The following is a 20,780-nucleotide window of genomic DNA, read 5'->3' on the forward strand; positions in this document are numbered from 1 at the left end:
TCCTTATACAACTTGTGAATTCCTAGAGAGGGGACCACAGGCATCAGTTCTTCCTTTTCATAAAAAGTCTAGTGACATCTCCAGGGACAGTGGTATACCTCAGAATATAGATTGCAAAATGCTGACATGGACTAAGGTTTTCCTTGCATTTCTGTAAAACTTCATTCAGTCTGCTGACTTGTCTGTATTTATTGCCCCCAGGAAAGAGATTACATGGCATGAAGCAGACAAAAAGGTAATCAATTCTTACAGTTTGAGTTTCAAATGTTAGGGAAACTCATGGGCAACAGATTTGGAAGAATAAGATGAGTAAGAGCAAAAATTCCTACATTCAAGCTAGACAAAAGCACAAGAGAGGGAAACAGTCAAAGGGTAAGTGCAGAGAATTTTGACTTAAGTGAGTATCTGAAAAGGGGGCCCAGGTCCCAGCACACATACCAGCCCTACATTGAGCCCTGATGGAGGAAAAGTTAGCAAAAACCCAGAAGGTTTCGTGGAGCTAAGAACCAAAGGTATCTGTGCCTTCCTGGGAAGATGGAGCCCTGGGAATAAAGGAAGACTTTGTAAATGAAATGGCTGAAATGAAATTTCATGTCTATGTTGGAGTTTTTCAACCTTGGTACTATTAGTATTTTGGCCCCAATAATTCTTTGTTTTGGGGACTATCCTGTGTGTTATATAATGTTTATCAGCCTCCCTGGCCTCTATTCACTAGATTCCAGTAATGTAATCCCCACCCTCAACTGGGACAACCAAAAATATTTCTAGGTGTTGCCAAATGCCCCTGTGGGAAGTACCCCAGTTGAGAACTGCTCAGCAGACAGAGCCCTAGACAGCCTCAAAGAGTTTCTCACAAGTGTAGTAGAGGTTGTGAGTAGCTGAATGTATCAGCTTCTGGAGCATCTAGAGCAGCCTGCATGGATGATGTCCAAGAACTGGATGGGATGAACAAAAACAAATGCCATGGCAACAGATATCAGAGAGGACTGATCATTCCCAAGGACGAAATGGTATACTTCCCAACAAGTGCCTCCACATCGTAGCTGCACTGGGTAAGAATGAAGATACTGGAGCATACCAGGAGGCAGGCTATCTAGATTCAAATCCTACCTCTAATAATTAAGAGTTATTTGACTTTGGCAAATCATTCAACTTTCCGGACCTCAGTTTCCTCATCTGTAAGATGGGTTAATAACAGTACATTCCATGTAGGGTTACTATAGGAAATGTGCTAAATTTTTAAAGTTCCTGCTTTTTGCATAATTAAATTTTGAATAAGTAGTGGTTTTTACTATGTATATAAACATCTCACCCTCTGGAATTTGATCCAATTCATAGGAGAGAGTGACCCTGAATTAAAACTAAATTTCTACCACCAAACCAAATGAGGCTCACAATAAAAACTGTAATTCATATAAAAATGAAGTTATTTTTACATTACTAGTTTTTGTTCACAAATTTCTTTACAGTACACTGGTCTCTTCGTATTCAGTCTGACATTCTCCATCTCCACCTCTCAATGTCTCTTCATACCACCACTGTGGTCATCATTTTTAAATCCCAAATCTGATCAGATAGTGGGTTCCCCATTATCCACAGTCATGGTCACATAGACACACCTCAAGAGTTCAAAGCTATGCAGGGGAGGGCATGGCCTGAGGGTACACTGGGTTTCTGCATAAGATTTTGTTTTAAAAATTACATATGCTCCTAAAAATGCGTTTGAAATCACTGGCCTGCAGAGATTCCACCAGATGGCAGTCAAGTCCACCCATGTGCAGCCCTCACCCACCCCTCCAGCTGCTCATCATCCACAACCCTGTGATGAAGAAAGTCACAGGTACAGAGTACATGTGCCATGACTTCATAATTTTGCACGTGCTAGTTCATCTGCTTAGAATACTTTTCTTTATCACCTACAGACAGGATGTCATCGAGGGGATATTTTGCTGGGAAACATGCATTTTTGAAAGAAATCTCATGGACTCTGGTGCCCAGGGGCCTGCTGCATATGCTGTAGGACTCTTTACTAAGGCTGGGAAGGAAAATACATAGCTTCCCTACGATCACATTCCCCCACAAAGTCCTGGCGGGCTCCCTGAAAACAGACCATTGGACCCACTCACCTTAGGAAATCAACCTCTCTTTTTCTGGCCTTTCTTATTTTCCTGCTTACCCTTTCCCAAAGTCCCTACTACTCTTCCCTTGTAGGATCTAGTCCCTTCGAAGAGCCTCTGGAACACCAAAGCCTGTCTCTGTTCTAGCATGGGCAACTTCTGCTTTCATCTCTGCTGTGCAGCCCTCCCCTGCAGCGGAGAGAGCACAGCGGCCTGGAAAGGGAGAGGAAATGCACACCTAGAGTGAAACCCAGCTGCACCACAGCCAATCGCCATTCCTCCTGCATGCGTATCAGTGAATCACAACTTCTGTCTTCATACTTCTCTTGAATAAGTTTAGACTTGTTTGGTGGTAAGAGAAATATACTGTTTAAAAAAAAAAAAGTCCAATTGGGACACACATCTCTGTTGAAGCACACTTATACAAGTCAAACTGTAATATGGAAAGCAGAACCTCACCCAGTAGCTGCCTTCTCCCTTTCCCAAGCCTTCAACACAGTTCGTTCAGTGATGAAAAACACTGCTACTTCCTCAGGAGGGTCACCATTCATTGCTTTCATTCGTGCATCGATGTTCGTACCCTTTCAGTTTAATGCCACAACCCATCAGATGAACTCCTCCTATGTCCCATTTGGCAGCCAGTCTCAGGACTGCTGCTGGTTTTCCATCTGTCAAACTCAATCTATCTTCAATATAGAGGCAGGGCCTGGAGAGCAGACTGAGCAAAGAACAATGAAGGCAGACTGGTTTTACCCTGGATTTGATCTACTTTGAAGGAAGAAAGAGTCCTAATAACATGGAAAATTCCCTAGCAGCAACTTGCTTCCTGGCTTTGAGGGAGTCTGGCTAGAAGTGAGCTTCCAGCCTGGAAGATAACAACCCCATGCAGTGAAGAGCTTTTGCAGTGTCTGCCCAGCTACAAGGATTCCTCTTAACCCCAGCAAGAAGGGAGTGAAGGAGCAGCCATTTTGAACAATTCTGTATAGTGTGCCCATACTGCTTGTTCCAGCAGATTGGTCCAGAGAGGATACCTGGTCTAGCCAATTAGATAGAATGGAATATGCTTACATAACCTCCTTGAAAATGAACACCAGTTGAAATTGTCTCTTCCAGGAGGGAGGTGCCAAGATGGCAGAGTAGACAGATTTACAGCTCACCCTCTCCGACAAATACACAAGAATTACAGCTACCCATTGAATCGCACAGAACACCTACTGAACTCTGGCAGAGTGTCTCTCCCTTCAAAATACAGGAGGATTCTCACAAAGTCTGGTAAACAACAGGTTCATACTGTACAGCACAGGGAACTATATTGAATATCTTGTAATTACTTGTGGTAAAAAAGAATATGAAAATGAATATATGTATGTTCATGTATGACTGAAGCATTATGCTGTACACTAGAAATTGATACATCATTGTAAACTGACTATACTTCAATAAATAAATATATATATACATACATACATACACACACACTCAAAAAAAGAAGAAATTGCCTCTTCCATCTGCTATTTTTGTGACCCAGAGTGACGCAAGTAACCTTTCTTGACCTATTTTTTCATCTATGAAAAAAATTGTTTGAACTCGGTGATGCTTAAATTTCTTTTCTGGTCTTGCACTATGACTGTCATCATGAAGGTGGATTCTAGAGTCAGTGAAGCCTGGGTTCAAGATCAAGTTCTGTCAGTCACGAGTCTGATGACCTAGAAAAGTTCCTCAACTTATGTAAGTATGAGTTTCATCATCAGTAAAATGGCGCTAGTGCCTGCCACGTTACTAAGTGATACAATGCAAGTGAAGTGCTTAGACATGACCGCACAAGGTAAAGCAGCCCATGGGGTCCAGTCCCTGTTGATATTGCTATTTCTATATGGAACATAAAGTGAATTTTTTTTAAAAGGAAGAAGAAAAAAAGAAGGAAATCAAGGTGAAAAACATCATAATTGTTTAGTTAAAGGAATGATTTGAATAAGATCAAACCATTTGGCTCAACATTAGTGCAAAGAAGTAGGGGGAGAAAGGAAAATCAAAGAATCAGTGTGACTTTCCTGGCATGCAAACATGTACAGGATGTTCCATTGTGGCCTAAGAACCAAAGGCAGCACTATTTATCTCAAGCCCTGTGAGTTTCGGAACTTAAATAAAATTTTACTAACAAAGAATACTCCAAATACAAATAGCATTGAGTAAAACCATAACTCTTTAATGAATTGACAAAGTCCATAAACTATTCAACTGGGAGAACCATGTTGAAGACCTATTTATTCCATCGTCTTTCTTTGTAACTTTGTTTTGGTGATGTGTACAATATCCATGTACTTAGGACTTTGCTTTCTTCTTATGTCAAGAGTATAATGCTCACCACTCCAACACCACACTAGATTGATTACTGCCGATCTGATTGATTTTATCAATCCAGAAACTACCTTAACACCCCTAGAGGTGGTAATAAACTAGGAAGTGTATTATAGAATAGTTCTCTCTACATAGACGGTATGCTCTGGCAGTAACTTACTGACCTAGATTCATTTAAATATGCAGCCTTATTCCAGTTCACTTCTTTGGTGAGACATGATCTGATTGGGTACAATGCAATGAACTGAAGAAGGGTAAGTGAGAATACTAGACAGGTAAGAGAGAAAAAAAATACAGGAACCAGGGCTGCATAATATGGCATAATACAATGCCAGCCCCAAGAGATGGAAAATCTCAGCAGTAGATGGGCTGCAGTTAGTGAAGGCAGTCAGCCGAGGGTACTTTAGCCAAAACAAAAATGTCATTCTACCTGTAAAGCTGAGAGCAAGTGCCACTAAAATTGATGGGGACAGGGATCAAAGATAAAGCTGTCACACAAAGGGCATGTCATATCTGCCTCTCATATAAAAGAATGGTATAGGTCACATGCATCATATTTTTCACATCATATTTATAAAGGTTTACAGCCCTTGTTCCATTTTCTGGGCTTGCATGTACAAAGCAACATGTGCACAAATGACCCTTTCAGATGGTCACACTAGGGAACTGGCAAGAGTTTCCCTATTAGGGGGGATCCTAGAGACCTTCTAAGGCATACAAGAACTACATCATCCGTTACCCATATTTATGACTTGGTATAAGGTGCCCTAGAATTCAAAGCATGTTTAAGGTGGGCCTGGAGATCTTAGAACAAAATGATTCACTATTATCTGTCCCATTCAATGACCTTGGCATTATTAAGAGTTGTCATGTCATGTGGCTGGCAGGACTTTTTCAAAGCCAACTGGTCCTTTTGCAAGATGATGAAAAATAAAGAGAACAGCTCAAAGATTCTCTTCTTAACAGTTGTCTCTCCACAGACACTTGCACATGGTAGTGACTAAATACACACTTTTAGTTGACTGTGGAAAGTCATCTTCTTGAAGGAGCTAACAACTTGCTAACTATCAAAATAGTAATTAGAGAATGTTTATGCCCCAAATTTGATGTTAATCAGTTACTTTGATGTTTACATTTTAAAGCCATATTCTTGTAAAACATCTAGAATGGCTGTCTTCAGAATTTGGAATGTAGGGGGTCTAACAGCCTTAGCATCCTGAAGTCATTTCAGAAACAGAGATTTAAATCATCCCAATCACTCATGTCTAATCAGATGCATTGCCTACTTTGTATTTACATATTTTCAAATGGGACTTTGCTGATATAAAGTAGTGACATTAGGAGGGATTTTGCCCAGGAGCTAACTTAGAAAGCCTTTTACTGAAATGAGGATTCCATATCCTGCTTATCTGTCTTTATGGTTCTAAACAACCCCTCAAAATGCTTGGGGGGAGGGGAAAAAACTCTTCGTTTTATTTTACGTATAAAATCCAGGAAGCTGTCCCACGGCACCTCCAGCATGTTTTCCCCCTTTACAGATTGCATCTCCATGAACCCAGAGGGCTAAGCCTGAATCAGAAGCATGGAGCAGGGAGGAACTTGTAGTGGAGGCTCCACTGCATTACTGTCCTTCTCAGACTTTAATGTGCACATGAAACACCCAGAGGTTTACAAAGGAGGTTCGGATTCAGAAGGTCTGAGGTGGGACCTGAGATTCTGAGTTTCTGACCAGCTTCCCAGTGATGCTGATGCTGCTGGCACACAGGTCAGCCTGGAGCAGCTGGGAGCCCACTCTTCTCCATGAGACCCCCGTCCTGCTCTGCCACTGCTAAGCTGGGCCACTTTGTGCTTTTTCCATAAAACTAGGCAAGAAATAGAGGCTCTTAGCAAATTCAGGAGTTGAAGAGAAGGTGAATGAGTAAATTCAGGGAAAAAGCACGCTGAAAAAGAAATTTAAGGAGCTGCTCAATTACCAGTCTTTAAAATCATTGAAGAACATAAAGATAACCCTTCCCTTGAAACCAACAAATTGGATGTCATTGATTCTGTCAGTTTCCTGTCCTGCCGAGCATTCTGTTTCCACATTCGCCGCCAGACTCCTGCTCTAGATGCCTGCCCTTTGACTGGGCTACAGCTGATAACCCAGCCTTCTACACAAAGCTATTTCTGAGTGCCCCCTAGGCTACACCCCGCAGGGTGGCACAATCCTCTTGATAACCCTTCTTCCAAAGTTCCAGGTTCCATTAACATAGTCTCATGACACTAAGTTATTGAATTAAATTGTAGGGAGGAATAGAAGACATTTTTTTCATAATTCATAATTTACAGAATTTTTCTCTCCTAAAAGGTGCCTCTTGCTATCTGCTTGTTTTACAAGTGACAAAAGTGAGGGCTGATAAAAATAAACCCTTTGCCCAATATCACAAAAACAATTAAGGGTGGAAACAGGACTGGAAATGATGTGTTTAATTTCCAGTTCAGTATGATTGCCTCTACTCCACCTTGGATGAAATTTTCCTAAACTCTTGGTTTTTCCCCAACATCCCTGAAAGTCACCTATAGCCACTCTTGGTTTTGCAGCAGCAGATGGTGGTAGTGCCACTTGTCCAACGTAACGCTGAACCAGAGGGAAGAGAGAAACACCGCGGGAGCAATGGAGAGACATTCTTCATGGATGAGGTGGAAGGGACCAGAATAAAGAAACCTGTGGCTTTAGTAGCAGATCATCTGTCCCCGCAGAGGAGACTCAGGAAAGAATAACTGAAATACTTGCTGGGCTTCTAGGTGTCCTCTGGAGATGCTGTTATCTATTTTAATCCATTTTAAACAGAGTGTCTTTTTAAAAAGTATACTGCAACAAATAGGCCACCCTATAACCAGAGTAACTGCTTGCCATGTAATTAGGAACATCTTGGATCCAGGGTCCACGAGAGCACAGAGCTCTTGAAAGAAGCCTGTAAGTGGTACAGTGTGCCCAGAGGTGAGACCTGCACCAAGGAGGTACTGCATTTGAGAGGAGCTAGTCTGGATGCAGACTGATTAACCAATGAAAAAGTGATCATGGGTACCAAGCAGAGAATGAATTATGGAGCTGTGTGGAGAGAAATGGGCTCAGGGCAGATTTATTATGCTCCATTTCCACTATGCTAGCAGGCTGCATGGAGTCTCTGAGGTACAGACTTACTCAGGATTGAAATTTTACATCCAGGGACGCAATCTCAAATAATCTAATTTGGTGAGATGAGAAAATCATATCTCGTAAAACTATCATCCCTTTGCAAAAGCCCATATAAAAGTTTACAGGCTGTCGAGGTATCCAGCCATAGCATGAGCTGCTATTACAGGCGACATGGACACAACAAACTTACAGATAAAATTATTTTAATAAGAAATGTTACTACTCGGTATGTGCAGTGTGTTCTTTACAACCTGAACTTCATAAATTTTTATAAGGTGTCTATTTATTGTCAGGCTCAGGAGCTGCTGTGTCACCGCTGCTCAGTCAAAGCTTTTTCAAATAAAGGAATCTCGATCTGAGTGTAATACATTATATGATATTAAGATAGCCAACCCTGCACCCACTGCCAGTGTTTCCTCAGTAACATTCACACCTTCTATGCAAATGTTAAAACAAATATACTCCAAATCACTGTGAAATGGGTTATTCTTTTGGCCATTATTCATGTAGGAGCAGAATGCCTCAGCGGGAAGGGACCTCGACTGTCCTCAGCTAATTCTAGATGGAAGAGAAATGATGTTGAAGGGCACACACACAAAATAAACGCTCATGCCAAGAAAACTTCTGCAGGACTTGTGCGTGGGTATCTTTCAGGGGTTGGATGAAAGAGAGACAGGGTACTATTTCCAAATAAGAGCAGCTATCATTTTCCAAGCGTTCATTATGTTTCTGGTACAGGACAAGCATTTCACATACATTATCTAAATCCTTGCAATCCTCTGAGATATAGAATATTATGCCCATTTCACAGGAGATGAATCTTCAGCTTGGAGATGTTTATAATTTGCCCAAGGCCATATGGCAGGAACTCCAATGGATGTGTCAGATCACAAACACAGTTCTATCCCAATGTCACTTCCCAAAAATGTTTCTCATCAACATCATTCTGGATTCTTGCTTATACCAGAGAATACTATGTATGTAGAGGAAAAGAACTTCAGAAAACCCTGGAAGGGAAAAGCAGTTATGAGTTACACTGTATCAGACCTGAAAGAGCTCCTGAAAACTGTCTGGACAAATTCTTCATTTTACTTAGAGGAAACAGCAAGGGGGTCACGGGACTAGTTCTGGGTCACACAGCTAGTTAACAGCAAGAGCAGGATATTCTCCTCATCCTACCACTAGTGCTGCTGAAGGCAACACATTTGGTCAAGTTGCTGAAGGAGATACACAAGAGGTCATTTTCCTTTCTCTAATTCTGGGGATTTTTTTTTTTCTGCTGCATTCTCTTTAGTACCTTCTGCCCTTCCCCTGAAAGAGAATGAATGGGATAGGTGATTAGGATTGGGAAGGCAGGGTCAGGAGAAGCAAGAAAACCCTAGTATTTTTCCTTTTAGTTCTGTAACTTGATGATAAAAGTCCTCCTAGGTATTTCTTTTGGGAGAGGAGTGTAATGAAAGGAGTAATCAAATAACCAACAAATGTTAGAATTTACTATTTCCAGATGCTAAAATAGTCATTAACTTGATGAATAAGTCAGGGGGTCTGCTCTCAAAGAGCTTACAGTCTAGTGAGGGAAAAAATCTATACAATCAGTACAAACTGATCATTATAATCTAATATTGCAAGCACCGTGAGAGAAACACAGAAACAGTAATACGGAAACATGAAAAGATCATCAAGGCGTTTAGCTCAGAGATGATGCATACACAGAGCAGCCTGTGGGAAGTCACCAAAGATGACCACAGGGCTTGACCCTTCTGAGAGGGGCAGGAAAACTACTGCAGAATTCTGGCTAAGAGGGGACGCACAGGGATTCCTGTCTTTTGGCTCTTAAATGAGATCATGTTCTGGCACAGAGTAGGTGGTCAATGAATGTAACCTGCTTAAAAGCTGGAAAGATAATACAGATCTGGGGGTAAAAGATGAAGTAATTATTCTTTTACCTGTTAAGAAGTCTAGGAACATCTCTTTCCCTACCATTTCACTTGGCCCCTCCCTTGCCTAGAGTCAAGTTATTTCACCAATAGTGCCAAGAAGGGCACCGACTGCAGTGACCCGCCCACTGGAGCTTCCATTCAGTGCTCAGATTCCTTCTAGGCCGGTTCTGGTGGCTAACCCTCTCATCCGTTGCATACTTTCACCCCGAGCGAGCGTGAAACTTTGAGGCCGTTATGGGACAGTCGGAATCATTAGAAAGTTCTTTCCCACACTGAGTTGAAATCTGCCTCCCTACCATCTCACCTACTGAATCTGGTTGTACCGGCTGGAACTTCAGAAAAATGAACCTACTTTGTCCACGCGCCATCCCTTCAAGTGTTCGCAGGCAGCTGCCATGTCTGTTCAAAGCCATCTAATCTGGCACCAGCTGGTGAGGTGCATCCTTGTCCTGGTGCTAAAGGAGGTTAGGAAACAGCACCCATGGGGGTGGGGGACTCACAGGGATTCTGCTCTGCACCTGTTTTCACGCTGGGCTGCTGAGGGTGGCTTCAGCCAGTGCTAAAATTGCACTCCTAGGATCAGAGTAAGGCTTGACAGAAGCAAAGAAGTAGGCTAGTCTGAGAGGCCTTTGGAGTGGTACCACCTCCCAACTAAGCACGGGTCGCAGAGACTATTAAAAATCAACCCTGTGGAGGGCCACTCAAACCATCACAGCTATTAGGCTGATAGAACAGTTCAGATGTTGCCTTTTAATTTTTTCCCCTAAAATTAGAAAGTAAACTGCCACGAGACCAGAAATTACCTCTTGAGAAGATCCGTAAGGTCTGACATTGCTGTCTCCCATATGTGTAATTCCCTCTCACATCTCATTTGATGGGGGATACCATTTTCCAGGTAGGTATACCTTTTTGTCAGTCACTCACCTTCACCAAACCTTGCTCCCTTCAGTTACCAGGGAGCCTTCCTAACTGCTAAGGAAAGATGTCCACATCTAGGAGGGCTGAGTCAGGCTGAGCACAGGCCTCCACCATAACATGACCTTGCAGTGGGGAAATGCTAAGCTACTGACCGTTATGCCACCTTACCCTCCGTCACTCTCTGACGTTTTACAGGTGACAAAGGGTTATTTAACAGGACAGAACACTATTTCTGGCTTCTAAAACAATCAATGACGGGGGGAGGGTATAGCTCAGTGGTAGAGTGTGTACTCAGCATGCGCAAGGTGCTGGGTTCAATCCCCAGTTCTGCCATTAAAAATAAATAAATAATAAAAATAAACCTAATTACCACCCTCCACAAAAAAATTAAAAATAGAACAATCAATGATCGAGTTATTCATAATGTAATACCTAATCATTTTTAATGTCATTTTTGTTCATTATTTTATATAGCAACCCTAAAACATTCTCTAATTTGCATTTTTAAATGGGTCTATTGAAGGACACACCCTGAAGACTCAGAATTGTTACCCATACACAGTAAAACAAGTTTTCTTGCTATAATTCTTGATTTCAAATAATCAAATATTTCTAAAGATCAGGTTGCCTTTTCTCCATGCCAGCCAAGAGTACATTATACTGTCCTTTTTCCGATACAACGTAAAAGGGAGACAACAGATCTGAGAACCTGCGAAATTCTCGACAAACTTAAACCTTGCTTATGTAGGAAGCAAGAAAGACTTCAAGGATGTGAAAGGGCTCACAGGGGTCCCTCTGTCAGGCCTACAGCAGTGTGAATGCCCACCATCACATCTGCACACTTGGCTTAGTCACTTGGGCCTGGACTTGGCAGCTATGGAAAAGGGAAGGCAAGAAGAGACCAGAGAGAAAGAAGCCTGTGTTTCCCACCAGAAAACCACAAGGACAGGAGAAATGGCTGCTCCCAGGAGGCAGAAGGCAGAGGCCTGGAGACGTGGGAGGGGAGAGACACTGCTGACATTCAGTAGTCCCGGTGGTCTCCGTACTGGCCGTAAGGCCACTGCAGTTGAGATGGTGACCACAACCACAACCACTGGGGTTGTCCAACTTCACAGAGCACTGGCTAGAGAACTCCATCAAGGCATAATCATCATCTGGGGAACCAGAGGAAAATTCTGGCTCTAAGAACTTACCTCCCACTGATCCCTTTTAGATTTTGTAGGGTTAGGTTTGGGCCCTGGAATCTGAATATAACAAGTGAGCTCACAGGAGTCCTGAGGCAGGTGGCCAGTGGGCCACATTGCCACAGAGAATCATGGCAGACAAAAACCTGTGGGTAAAGTCCCTGAGAGAACTCAGCCTGGTTCTCTAGAACTCACACATGACAGGCTCCATGGCAATGACTCAGAGCAGCTTAAGAGTGTCCCATGGCTAATGCAGCATGGAGGAACAGGGCTGGGCATGTTTCACTGGACTTTACCAAGAGCCACAGTAATTCTGATACACTTCCCAAGTTGAAAATTGTGCTACTCTGGAGAAATAGTGCTAATTTCCAAGTGTGGTCTGTGATTCAACTAGGATACTTACAAAATATTTTGATAAGATATTTGGATTCCTGGATCCTACCTCAGGCTGCTGAGTCAGAAACTCCAAGGATGAATACCAGAAATCTGCATTTTTTGCAAGCTTTCCAGAGATTCTTGTCCATGCTAAAGCCCAAGAATCACTGTCCTAGAGAGGTGTGGGGACCCGCCTGGTGGCCACAGGTATGGGATACAAGGAGAAGGCTATGTAAAAGAAAGACAAGACTAAGATTTTAGCTTCCACACTCTGAATCTTGACGCTTTTATCACTGTGGAAATGAGATTAACCACTAAAAATCATACATGCAGTAATTAGGTATATATGGACTTAAACTCTTTGGTAATCCTGTATGGAGTTCACCAATTATGTCTTTTTCTTGCTACCTATTTTGTTGTCTAAATCCAAGCATAGAAAATCCAATTCAGGTATTAAAATAAATGCCTGTGAACCCAGCAGGATCCAGGTGACTATTCAACTACAATTCAGGTGTCTGAGAAGAGCCTGTCCTGGAACTAGTCCAGCCTGGCTACAAAGACCCTGGTTATATAAGCTGGCTTCTATACCTGGATGGCTCTCTGCTTCGGGTCCCTTCCAAACATTCCAGGTTTACACATGCATACCAAGTACACAAAGCACATTCATGCAGAAGCTACTTTTTAAGCCATTTGGTCTTTCCCAAAATCCAAAGCCCAGGTTATACATTTTGTTATTAAAAATTTGCCTGTGCATCATATGGTTACACATTTTCAAGAGTTCTTGTAGTGCTTATAATCCCACCTCTATTCTCCCTTTCATTTCATTGTTCTCCTAAAGCCGACAAAGAAAGGAAGACAAGAAAACAAAGATATGTAATTTTAAAATGCTAAGTAAGTTTCAAACAGAAGGTTCAAATATCAGAGCTGCAGAAGTTCTTTTGGCAAAGAAATCAGTGTATCTATGAGGTATTTGGTATTAATTATTAAACTGCATAATATATAAAAATGGCTACCTTTACAAGTATTATAGGATTTTATGTAGTTCCGTAGTCAAGAATTTTGCTAAGTATGTTATGTGTATTATCTCATTTTAGCTGACAACAATTTCATTAAAGTTTCTCTTAATGTCTCTTAGACTTAGGAAACTAAGGCACAGAGAGGTTGATTAACTCATCAAAGTCACACAGCTAATGGTTAGAGGAGTTGGAATTTGCATCCACCAAGTCTGACTCCAGAGCCTGAACTTGACCATTTATACTACTGCCCATCTTCAACAGTGCAACACATATAGGAAATGAGATGTGTTTAATCATCAGCATTTCCAGATACTAAGACCATGTACAATAACCAATTTATTAAAGTAAAAATATTTCATATATATAAAAACCAAAATGCCTGTCCTTATATGCAGGTATGTTTATCTGTACATAAACATAGCATTTTATGCTTTATATCCTTAGTCTCAGCATCATAATTTTCATAATATATAAGGCAACACCCCTCCCTAAGTCTGTGAGGGAAAGTTTTCCCACCTCTAAAGTATCAAATCTAAGGACATCATAGAGTCCACCCAATTTCTATGCGAAGTTTAAATTCTAGTGTTAATATTAGCAGAAGTGTTCTACTGTTTAACTTTCTTAGACTCAAATTTTAAATATCTTAGATTCTATTCATCTCACTTTTCTAATTTATCGAACAAGATATTGCAAAAAAAATCTTTTAACCCTAAAGACATTATTATTTTCTTTGACTAAATAGTAGTCATTTCCATACCCCTAACTAATATTTCACAGAAATAGCAATCTATTAAGCCTGCGATGAATTAGAATCTGAACTCTGATTTGCAAACAGTATGAGCTGACCAAGAGTCCAGGCCTCTGGATTCTGAATGCCGTACATAACAGACTAACCATCAGACTAAGCACTTTAACTAATACACATGAAAAATCACACCTCTGTAGAATTTTACACAATTTTAACATGAATATATTAAAGCAAAGATCTAAAAGAATTAGCTAATCATCTCTCACATCTCACTTCCTTAGTGTAGCTCAAAAGTTCTTTTTAAAGTTTCACAGTATTTTCTTAATTGTGTTCTCTTAAAATTACAGTAACAATATGGAAGATAAAAACATTAGTGAAGATTTAATTGAAAAATACTCTTTCTGATCAAAAAGTAAATAATGCAGAAATAAAACATTTATTCCAAGAGAAAAAGATGAGAAATGAAACCCATCTGCAGCTCTTTCAAATGCCAAGTCCATCAGCAGAACAACCCCTGATAGTCAAGCCTGGGTACCTATGCCAGACCCACTGGAATTACTGAACACCCCTTCTATTTATTTTCAGATGTGTACAGAAAAGAAAGGGAGGATTTGGGTTCTTAGCTAACATTGGTTATGTCCATTTATTCAATCTTTGATTTGCTGATATAATGATAGCATAATAGCACAACGGCTATTCCAGAATCTCAGCCAAAAAGAGAAGAAAAAGTTGACTAGCTTTAGCCTGCATAGGACAGGATCTCTCTCTGGGTGTACTATTTTATTTTTAAATTTCATTTCCCATTATAAACTCAGATATGTAAATGCTTAGCACATTCATATTTACTTCCCAAATAAAACGCTCTCTTAGCCCCATGAATTTCAATCCTTTCTATTTGTTGATGATAGAACTGTCTTTATTAAAGAGCTAAGGCATTTTTCTTGAAGTAGGTATGAAAGCCTGGTCATCTTTTTGTATCATTTTATATATATTTTAATTCATCTCTGCTATTTATGAGATCATAGAATTGATGTGGCACCAAATGGATCAAAAATAAAAGGGTGATTGGTTTTTATTAGTATATACGCCTTCTGTACTTTTTCACTGATTTCCGAAAAATATGCTCATAAATTTCCTTTCAGTGATTATACTGGCTGGATATCTTAAAGCTGAACAGGGTGAGGAGAGTGTTAGCTGCAAAGGCAAGAGGACCCTTTAGTGATTCGAGGGATATAAAATGTAATTATCATGGTGAACAACCACAGTGCACAATACTGCACCTCTGGCTCTCACACCTGCCTCACAACAACCAATGCAACCCAATTCACAGACAAAGAAATTAAGGCCCTGAGAAGTTAAGTAATACTCCTAAACTCTCAAATCCGGTAAGTAGCAAAGCCAGGATTTCACTCAGGACCATGCTATGTTTTTAAGCCCCACTCTGCACTGCCTTCACAGATCAGATGCTGTAGTTCTCCACCCAGGCTGCAGATTGGAATCACTTGGTGAAGATTTGAAAAATACTGATAAATTAAATCATTTCTGTGACATGGGCTAAGTATGCCACAATTTTTCCCCCAAGGCTCCTGAAATGATTTTAGTGTGAATCCAGGGTGGGAAACAACCAGATTAGCAAATGCCAGGGAAATAGCTGTTCTGTGAAGAAATACGAGTCTTTCTCTGGGTAGTGAGTGAAAGGCAAAAGTTCAAATTGTTTGTCTGGAACATAAACCCTAAGTGGGAGCAGCCACCAACCACGTCATCATCAGAATATCCCGTTTCCTCCGCCAACCTGCTCCTCCGGCCCCATGTGAGGATCCCACAAGGCATCTGGCGCTGACGCAGCACCGGGAGGCTGTAAACCACGCCCTGCGACGTCTCACGTGAGCGAGCAGTGAGGGCGGAGCGAGAGCCGGGGTCTCCCGCACCCTGCCTCAGGGCTCCTTTCACAGATGAAAGTTGGAAGCTGGAGGAAAACAGTTGGGGCAGGGATTCAGCCAAGGTATCTAAAGAGAATTTTAAGAACCAGAGAGAGCAAAGGAAAGGAAAAAATTGTAACAGAGTGAGAAAAGAGAATAGCCGCAATCTGAAAATAACAAGGAAAATGAGAAGGAATATATAATAAAGCAAAAGAACTGGCCAGAAAAAAAAATTAACTAGGAAGAACTAGTCATTGCACTACTTTATCAACATATTAGGGGAAAATGCAAGGGAATAACCGCACCTTCCATTCAGGTTTGGGAAGCGTGGCGAGGCCTAAAGCACTTTCAAAATAAATACTGAAGCTGTAGGAAAATCACCTGGCTGAGAGGCAGGGGCTGCCAGAAACTCCCAAACCTGGGCAGTATCACCTGCTGCCTTGCTAATCAGTGATTCGAGGATCAGCTCTTTCAACATCATCTGGGAACATGTTAGAAATGCAGTCTCTCGGGCCTCATGCCAAATCTGCTGAACTAGAATCTGCATGTTAATTAGATCCCTTTATGATTTAGATGTATATTCTAGTTTGAGAAGTACTGGCACTACTGTAAGAACCAAACTGAGGGTTTAAAAAAAAACCAACCAAACAACTATTACAGGCAGAAGATGGGACTAGAGAACTAAGTAGAAATCAATCTGACTAATTAAATTGTTTATTGCCGCCCTATGATAAGCCAGGCCCTGAGCTAGATTTCTCAGGAAATGAAGGCCTGAGGCTAGGCATGGTTGGCCCTTGCCTGTTGGGGAGAAAGCATAAAGTTCATATATGTGAGGAAGCCTGTGACTTGTGCTCCAAGAGGAGGTCAAGCAAGGTGCTGAAGAGCAAGAGCTGGAGTTTAGAGGGAGATCAGGAAGCATGTAGCAACTGAACTGACTCTGACAGGTGGGGATGGTTATGGAGAAGTGGGAGGGCCTGCTCTAGGCAGAGAATCAGCATAAGCAGACACAGAACTCAGAAGACTGCTGTGTGTTGAGGGAACACTGCCCTCAACCTAGAGCAGAGGTTTTCAAATTGCTTTGTCAAGGAGACTCATGACCCTCTGATGATGCCTCAGAGACTACTAAGGGTAGGGAGGAGAGGCCAGTGGGATTGCTGGGGCCCCATTTCAACCACATAAGATTATATCTTAACAGTGGGTTCCAACATTGAAAAATAAAGTTTGACACATATCACTGAGCCAGTACACAAGGTGCTTCTAAAATTATTACCTATAACTGCCTAGCATGTAGTAAGTACTCAAATATCCATTGAATAAATTAATAAGTGAATGAATGAATAAATGGATGAATGAATTAATCTATGAGATCCAAATAAACAATGTGGAGCTACGTTGGGGCTGGACTACAAAGAGTCTGAAATGTCAGAGGAGAGGTTTATATGTCATTTGGTTGAGGAAAAGTTTATTAGCCAATGACTGAGCTTGGCTCTGCTTTGAGAAGCTTATTCTGCAAACCAAGTGTAAAACAGACTGGAAATAGAGAGACTAGAGATGGGGAACTGGTTGGGAAAACATCCTAGTAGTCTCTAGAAAGGGATAAGAAGAATCTGAACAAAGACAGTCACTGTGGGAATATAAAGGTGGAGAAGTCAGCATCAAGGGGCACTGAGGAGATGCCGTCCATAGGGCTTGTCTGTGAATTAAATTGTGTATGAAAAGCAAATATATTGCAAAGTTTCTGGGTGACTGGGAGAAATGCAGAAATTGACAGAGTCACCCCTGTTCATATAAGGAGAAAGATGTTGATTAGAGTTTAGACTTGTTAGATTTGAAGCACCTGAGAGCAATATAAAACCATCTCGTAGGTGTCAAATGTCAATATGAAATTTAGGAGGGAAAGTGGAGAAAGGGATGCCACTTTAGGAAAATAATCTAGCACTAATAAGAGGGCACTGCTGAATAAAAAATCACAGGCAAAAGAGCAAAAAGGAGATCACCTACACACCGAAGAAGATTGAGAAAAATCTGCAGAACTGAAAAAAAAAAAAAAGAGAGAAGAAGAAAAGGTAGGGGAAAAGGACCATATTGAGATGCACCAGGAACAGAGACAGGAATCAGGGAGGTGGTAAACTAGAGACAGTCAAATGGTGGGGTGGGGGAGGGGGTCACAATAAAAACTCAGAAGGAAATAAAAGCAGTGGGAAATTGTGACAAACGTGCTCATTTTTCTTTAGATCTTCGTAGACGTAAGATTTTATAGGCGCAGCAGAAAGCCAACTTTGCCCTTTATTCCTGTGAACAAAGATTTTCACAATAAAGCAGTTGCTCCTGTGAGAAGTAAACTCATTGCTCATATTTTTTTTTAATATAAATTGTTCCTGTTAAAAATTAAGCAATAATATCTTCAAACTCAGCAGGAAGAAAAAAATTTAAAGGGGGCAAGCAGTCCAAGAATTTAAGATTCTTGTCTCTCCCAGAGTGGGAGCTCCACACAGCATTATCTATGTAGACATTTCACCTTTTGGAGTTGTGTCTGTTTTGCAGGATTTTTTTGGTTTTCTTTTTCTGAGCCAGGTCACTAGCCTGAGAAAAAGCAGCTGAGAACACCTGATATAATCTGATGGATCCTCATATAATAGTCACACTTTATAAAGTTATCCTCCATCTGCTGACAGGTCTCACTAATTGGCCATGTTTGGGTGACAAGTACTAATGACAGTTCCTTCTCTGATTCAACTGTAGAGGAGACACCTCCCTTGGTTTCCTTTCTGCCTCATTCAGGAAGGACACATTAAATTCACTGTTCTCTTTTTTGCTATGTGAATCTGTATATTGGTAAAATATCAACATTATTTTCCTTAATATAGATGCTATTTAGTGGTTATGAAATTTCTCTAAAGAGAGCATTACTTACATAATGTAAAATAATATAATGCAAATGAAGTACATAAGGAATTATACTGCAAAACATTTATATCATTAGGATGATTCCAGAGAGGATAGTAATTTTTCCTTTGTTAGGAGAATTCACCTTCTCAAAAGCATTTTACTACAAACGCATGCAAGAGAGGTCAAGGTGATCTGCAAGAATAGCTATTTGATTTGTGGTTTTCATTCCAAGCTTCCTCAAATCACTTTATAAGTAGGGGTGTAAATTATAAATCCATGAATACTTGATTTATGGGAATATAAAATTTGAATTACAACCAAGACTTTGACCAAATAAAAATTTTTCCACCTTAAAAGCCTCGTGTAACAACCGAACTTGTAAAGCGTATTTGCATTCTAAGGGTATTGATCTGTTACAGGGAAGGGGTGGCACAAACTCATTGCACATATGGCATCAAAATAAGATGGAAGGACTCTGAAAACCGGAGAAACGGGGCCCTGAAATAATTAAAGGAGCTCTTTCAAGCCCAAACCTTTAATTTTATCTAAAGACAGAGCCTATTGACTTTATGCAAAGCTTTCTTTTCCATATGACAAATGCAGTTTTTATAGTTTCATGCACTGTTCTGAAGCTGCCAGTTTCCAAGCTTCGGGCTGGGCCCTGTAACACAAACGTTTTATTTCTTCTATTTGAGCACCTTTTGCTACATCTTAACAAAGTTTGCATTCACCTTGGTGCGATGCTCTTGAGCAAAGCAAAACCAAAGAGAACTGCAAACCACATCGCTGTATGAAAATGAAGAAAATGAAGAAGACGCCGTTCCCTAATCCAAGAACTTTGGAGAGCACTCCAAAACTGTGTTTATTTTGTACTCATAGGGGTAGGGGGCTTAAAGCAATTTATTTTCCTTGAAGGACCACAACCCCCACCCCCCATCCAGGTTCACCATAAAAACTGTATGTCCTTCAGAGCCTGTGGAAGCATTCGGGGAAGCATCGTCCTGCCAGCTCTCCCTTCTCCCCACGGTCCCCCGCAAATAACAGTGGTGAAGCAGATGGTCCTCCCCCTCCTCTTCTCCTGGTCCCTTCCGCAGTCCCACAGTGTCCTCCCATCTCGCGCTGACACCTTCACCCAGCGCTTGGTAACCGAGCCACCCCCTTCCCCACCCCCACCTCAGGGCTCCCAGCAAGCGCAAACTTTGAGGACCTTCTTTCTGCCTCACCGCCCCCATTTCACCTTCATTCAGCTGCAGAACTCTCTCGGGATCCCAAGCTTCGATTGCCATCTTCCTCCCACACCTCTGTCCCTAAACTACCCACTTCTCTGTATTGAAGAGCGACGTCCAGCCTCAAACGTCCCAGCCCAGGTGGCGGAGGCACTGCGACTAACCACAGACGGGTGCTCTACTTGTCCTCTCCCCTTCCCCATCCTCCCCTCCGTTTGGGAGACTCGCAGCCCAGGAGCCTACACTGGGGACGCCTCCACTCCTCTGGCTTCCACGACCTACTCCTATAACTCCAGGGGCTCACAAGAACCTCACCCCGCAGCCCAGGCGAGAGGCGGCCGGGCATCCTCCTCTACAAGTGGGACCGCGGGACAAAGTGCAAACTCTATCGGGAGGGAGCCTCCCGGAGGCCCTTCCCTCAGGCGGCACTCCTAGCTGCCGGCTCGCCCCGCTGAGGCAGGCGGGGGCCGGCGGGAAGGCGGCTCCCGTTCCGGGGGCTCCGGGCCGGGCTGGGCTGGGCTGGGCGCCCAGAGCTTACCTCGGCGCGCTGGCCGCCGGCGCGTGGGGCAGTGGCTCCTCCAGCTGGGAAGCTGTTGCTCGCGTTACGGCGGCGGCGGCGGCGGTCCCGCCGGGGCTGCGCTGGGGCTCCGCGCAGACGCTCTCCCGCGGTCTGCGGCAGCCCGGGAGGCGGCGGCGGCGGCGGCGGCGGCGGCGCGGGCGACAGCTCGGCCCGGCGCGGCCCCGGAACTGTCCCAACTCCGGCGGGCGCGGGGCTCAGGCTCCCGCCGCGGCCCGGGCGCTGAGCGCCTGCGCGCCCTGCCTCGCCCAGGTGAGGGGCGTGTGCCTGGAGCCCGCGGGGCACGCCCGGCCGGGGCTGCGCTCGGGCCTGGCCCGGCGTCCGGCCTGGCCGCG

The 20,780-nt window shown here is 42.6% G+C and overlaps 1 protein-coding gene across 3 annotated transcripts in view; it reads right to left on the reverse strand.

Annotated features, from left to right (window-relative positions):
* The window catches only part of ZNF385B (zinc finger protein 385B), a 367,465-nt gene extending 346,932 nt beyond the window's left edge, over positions 1 to 20,533 (reverse strand). For all 3 annotated transcript variants that reach the window (XM_032479851.1, XM_032479850.1, XM_032479848.1), the window contains exon 1: positions 20,407 to 20,533. The gene's annotated coding sequence lies outside the window, so the exon portion shown is untranslated. The remainder of the gene's footprint in view (positions 1 to 20,406) is intronic.
* Between the last annotated feature and the right edge of the window lie 247 nt (positions 20,534 to 20,780).

Source organism: Camelus ferus, chromosome 5, assembly GCF_009834535.1.
Source record: "Camelus ferus isolate YT-003-E chromosome 5, BCGSAC_Cfer_1.0, whole genome shotgun sequence".
Classification (NCBI taxonomy): Eukaryota; Metazoa; Chordata; class Mammalia; order Artiodactyla; family Camelidae; genus Camelus; species Camelus ferus.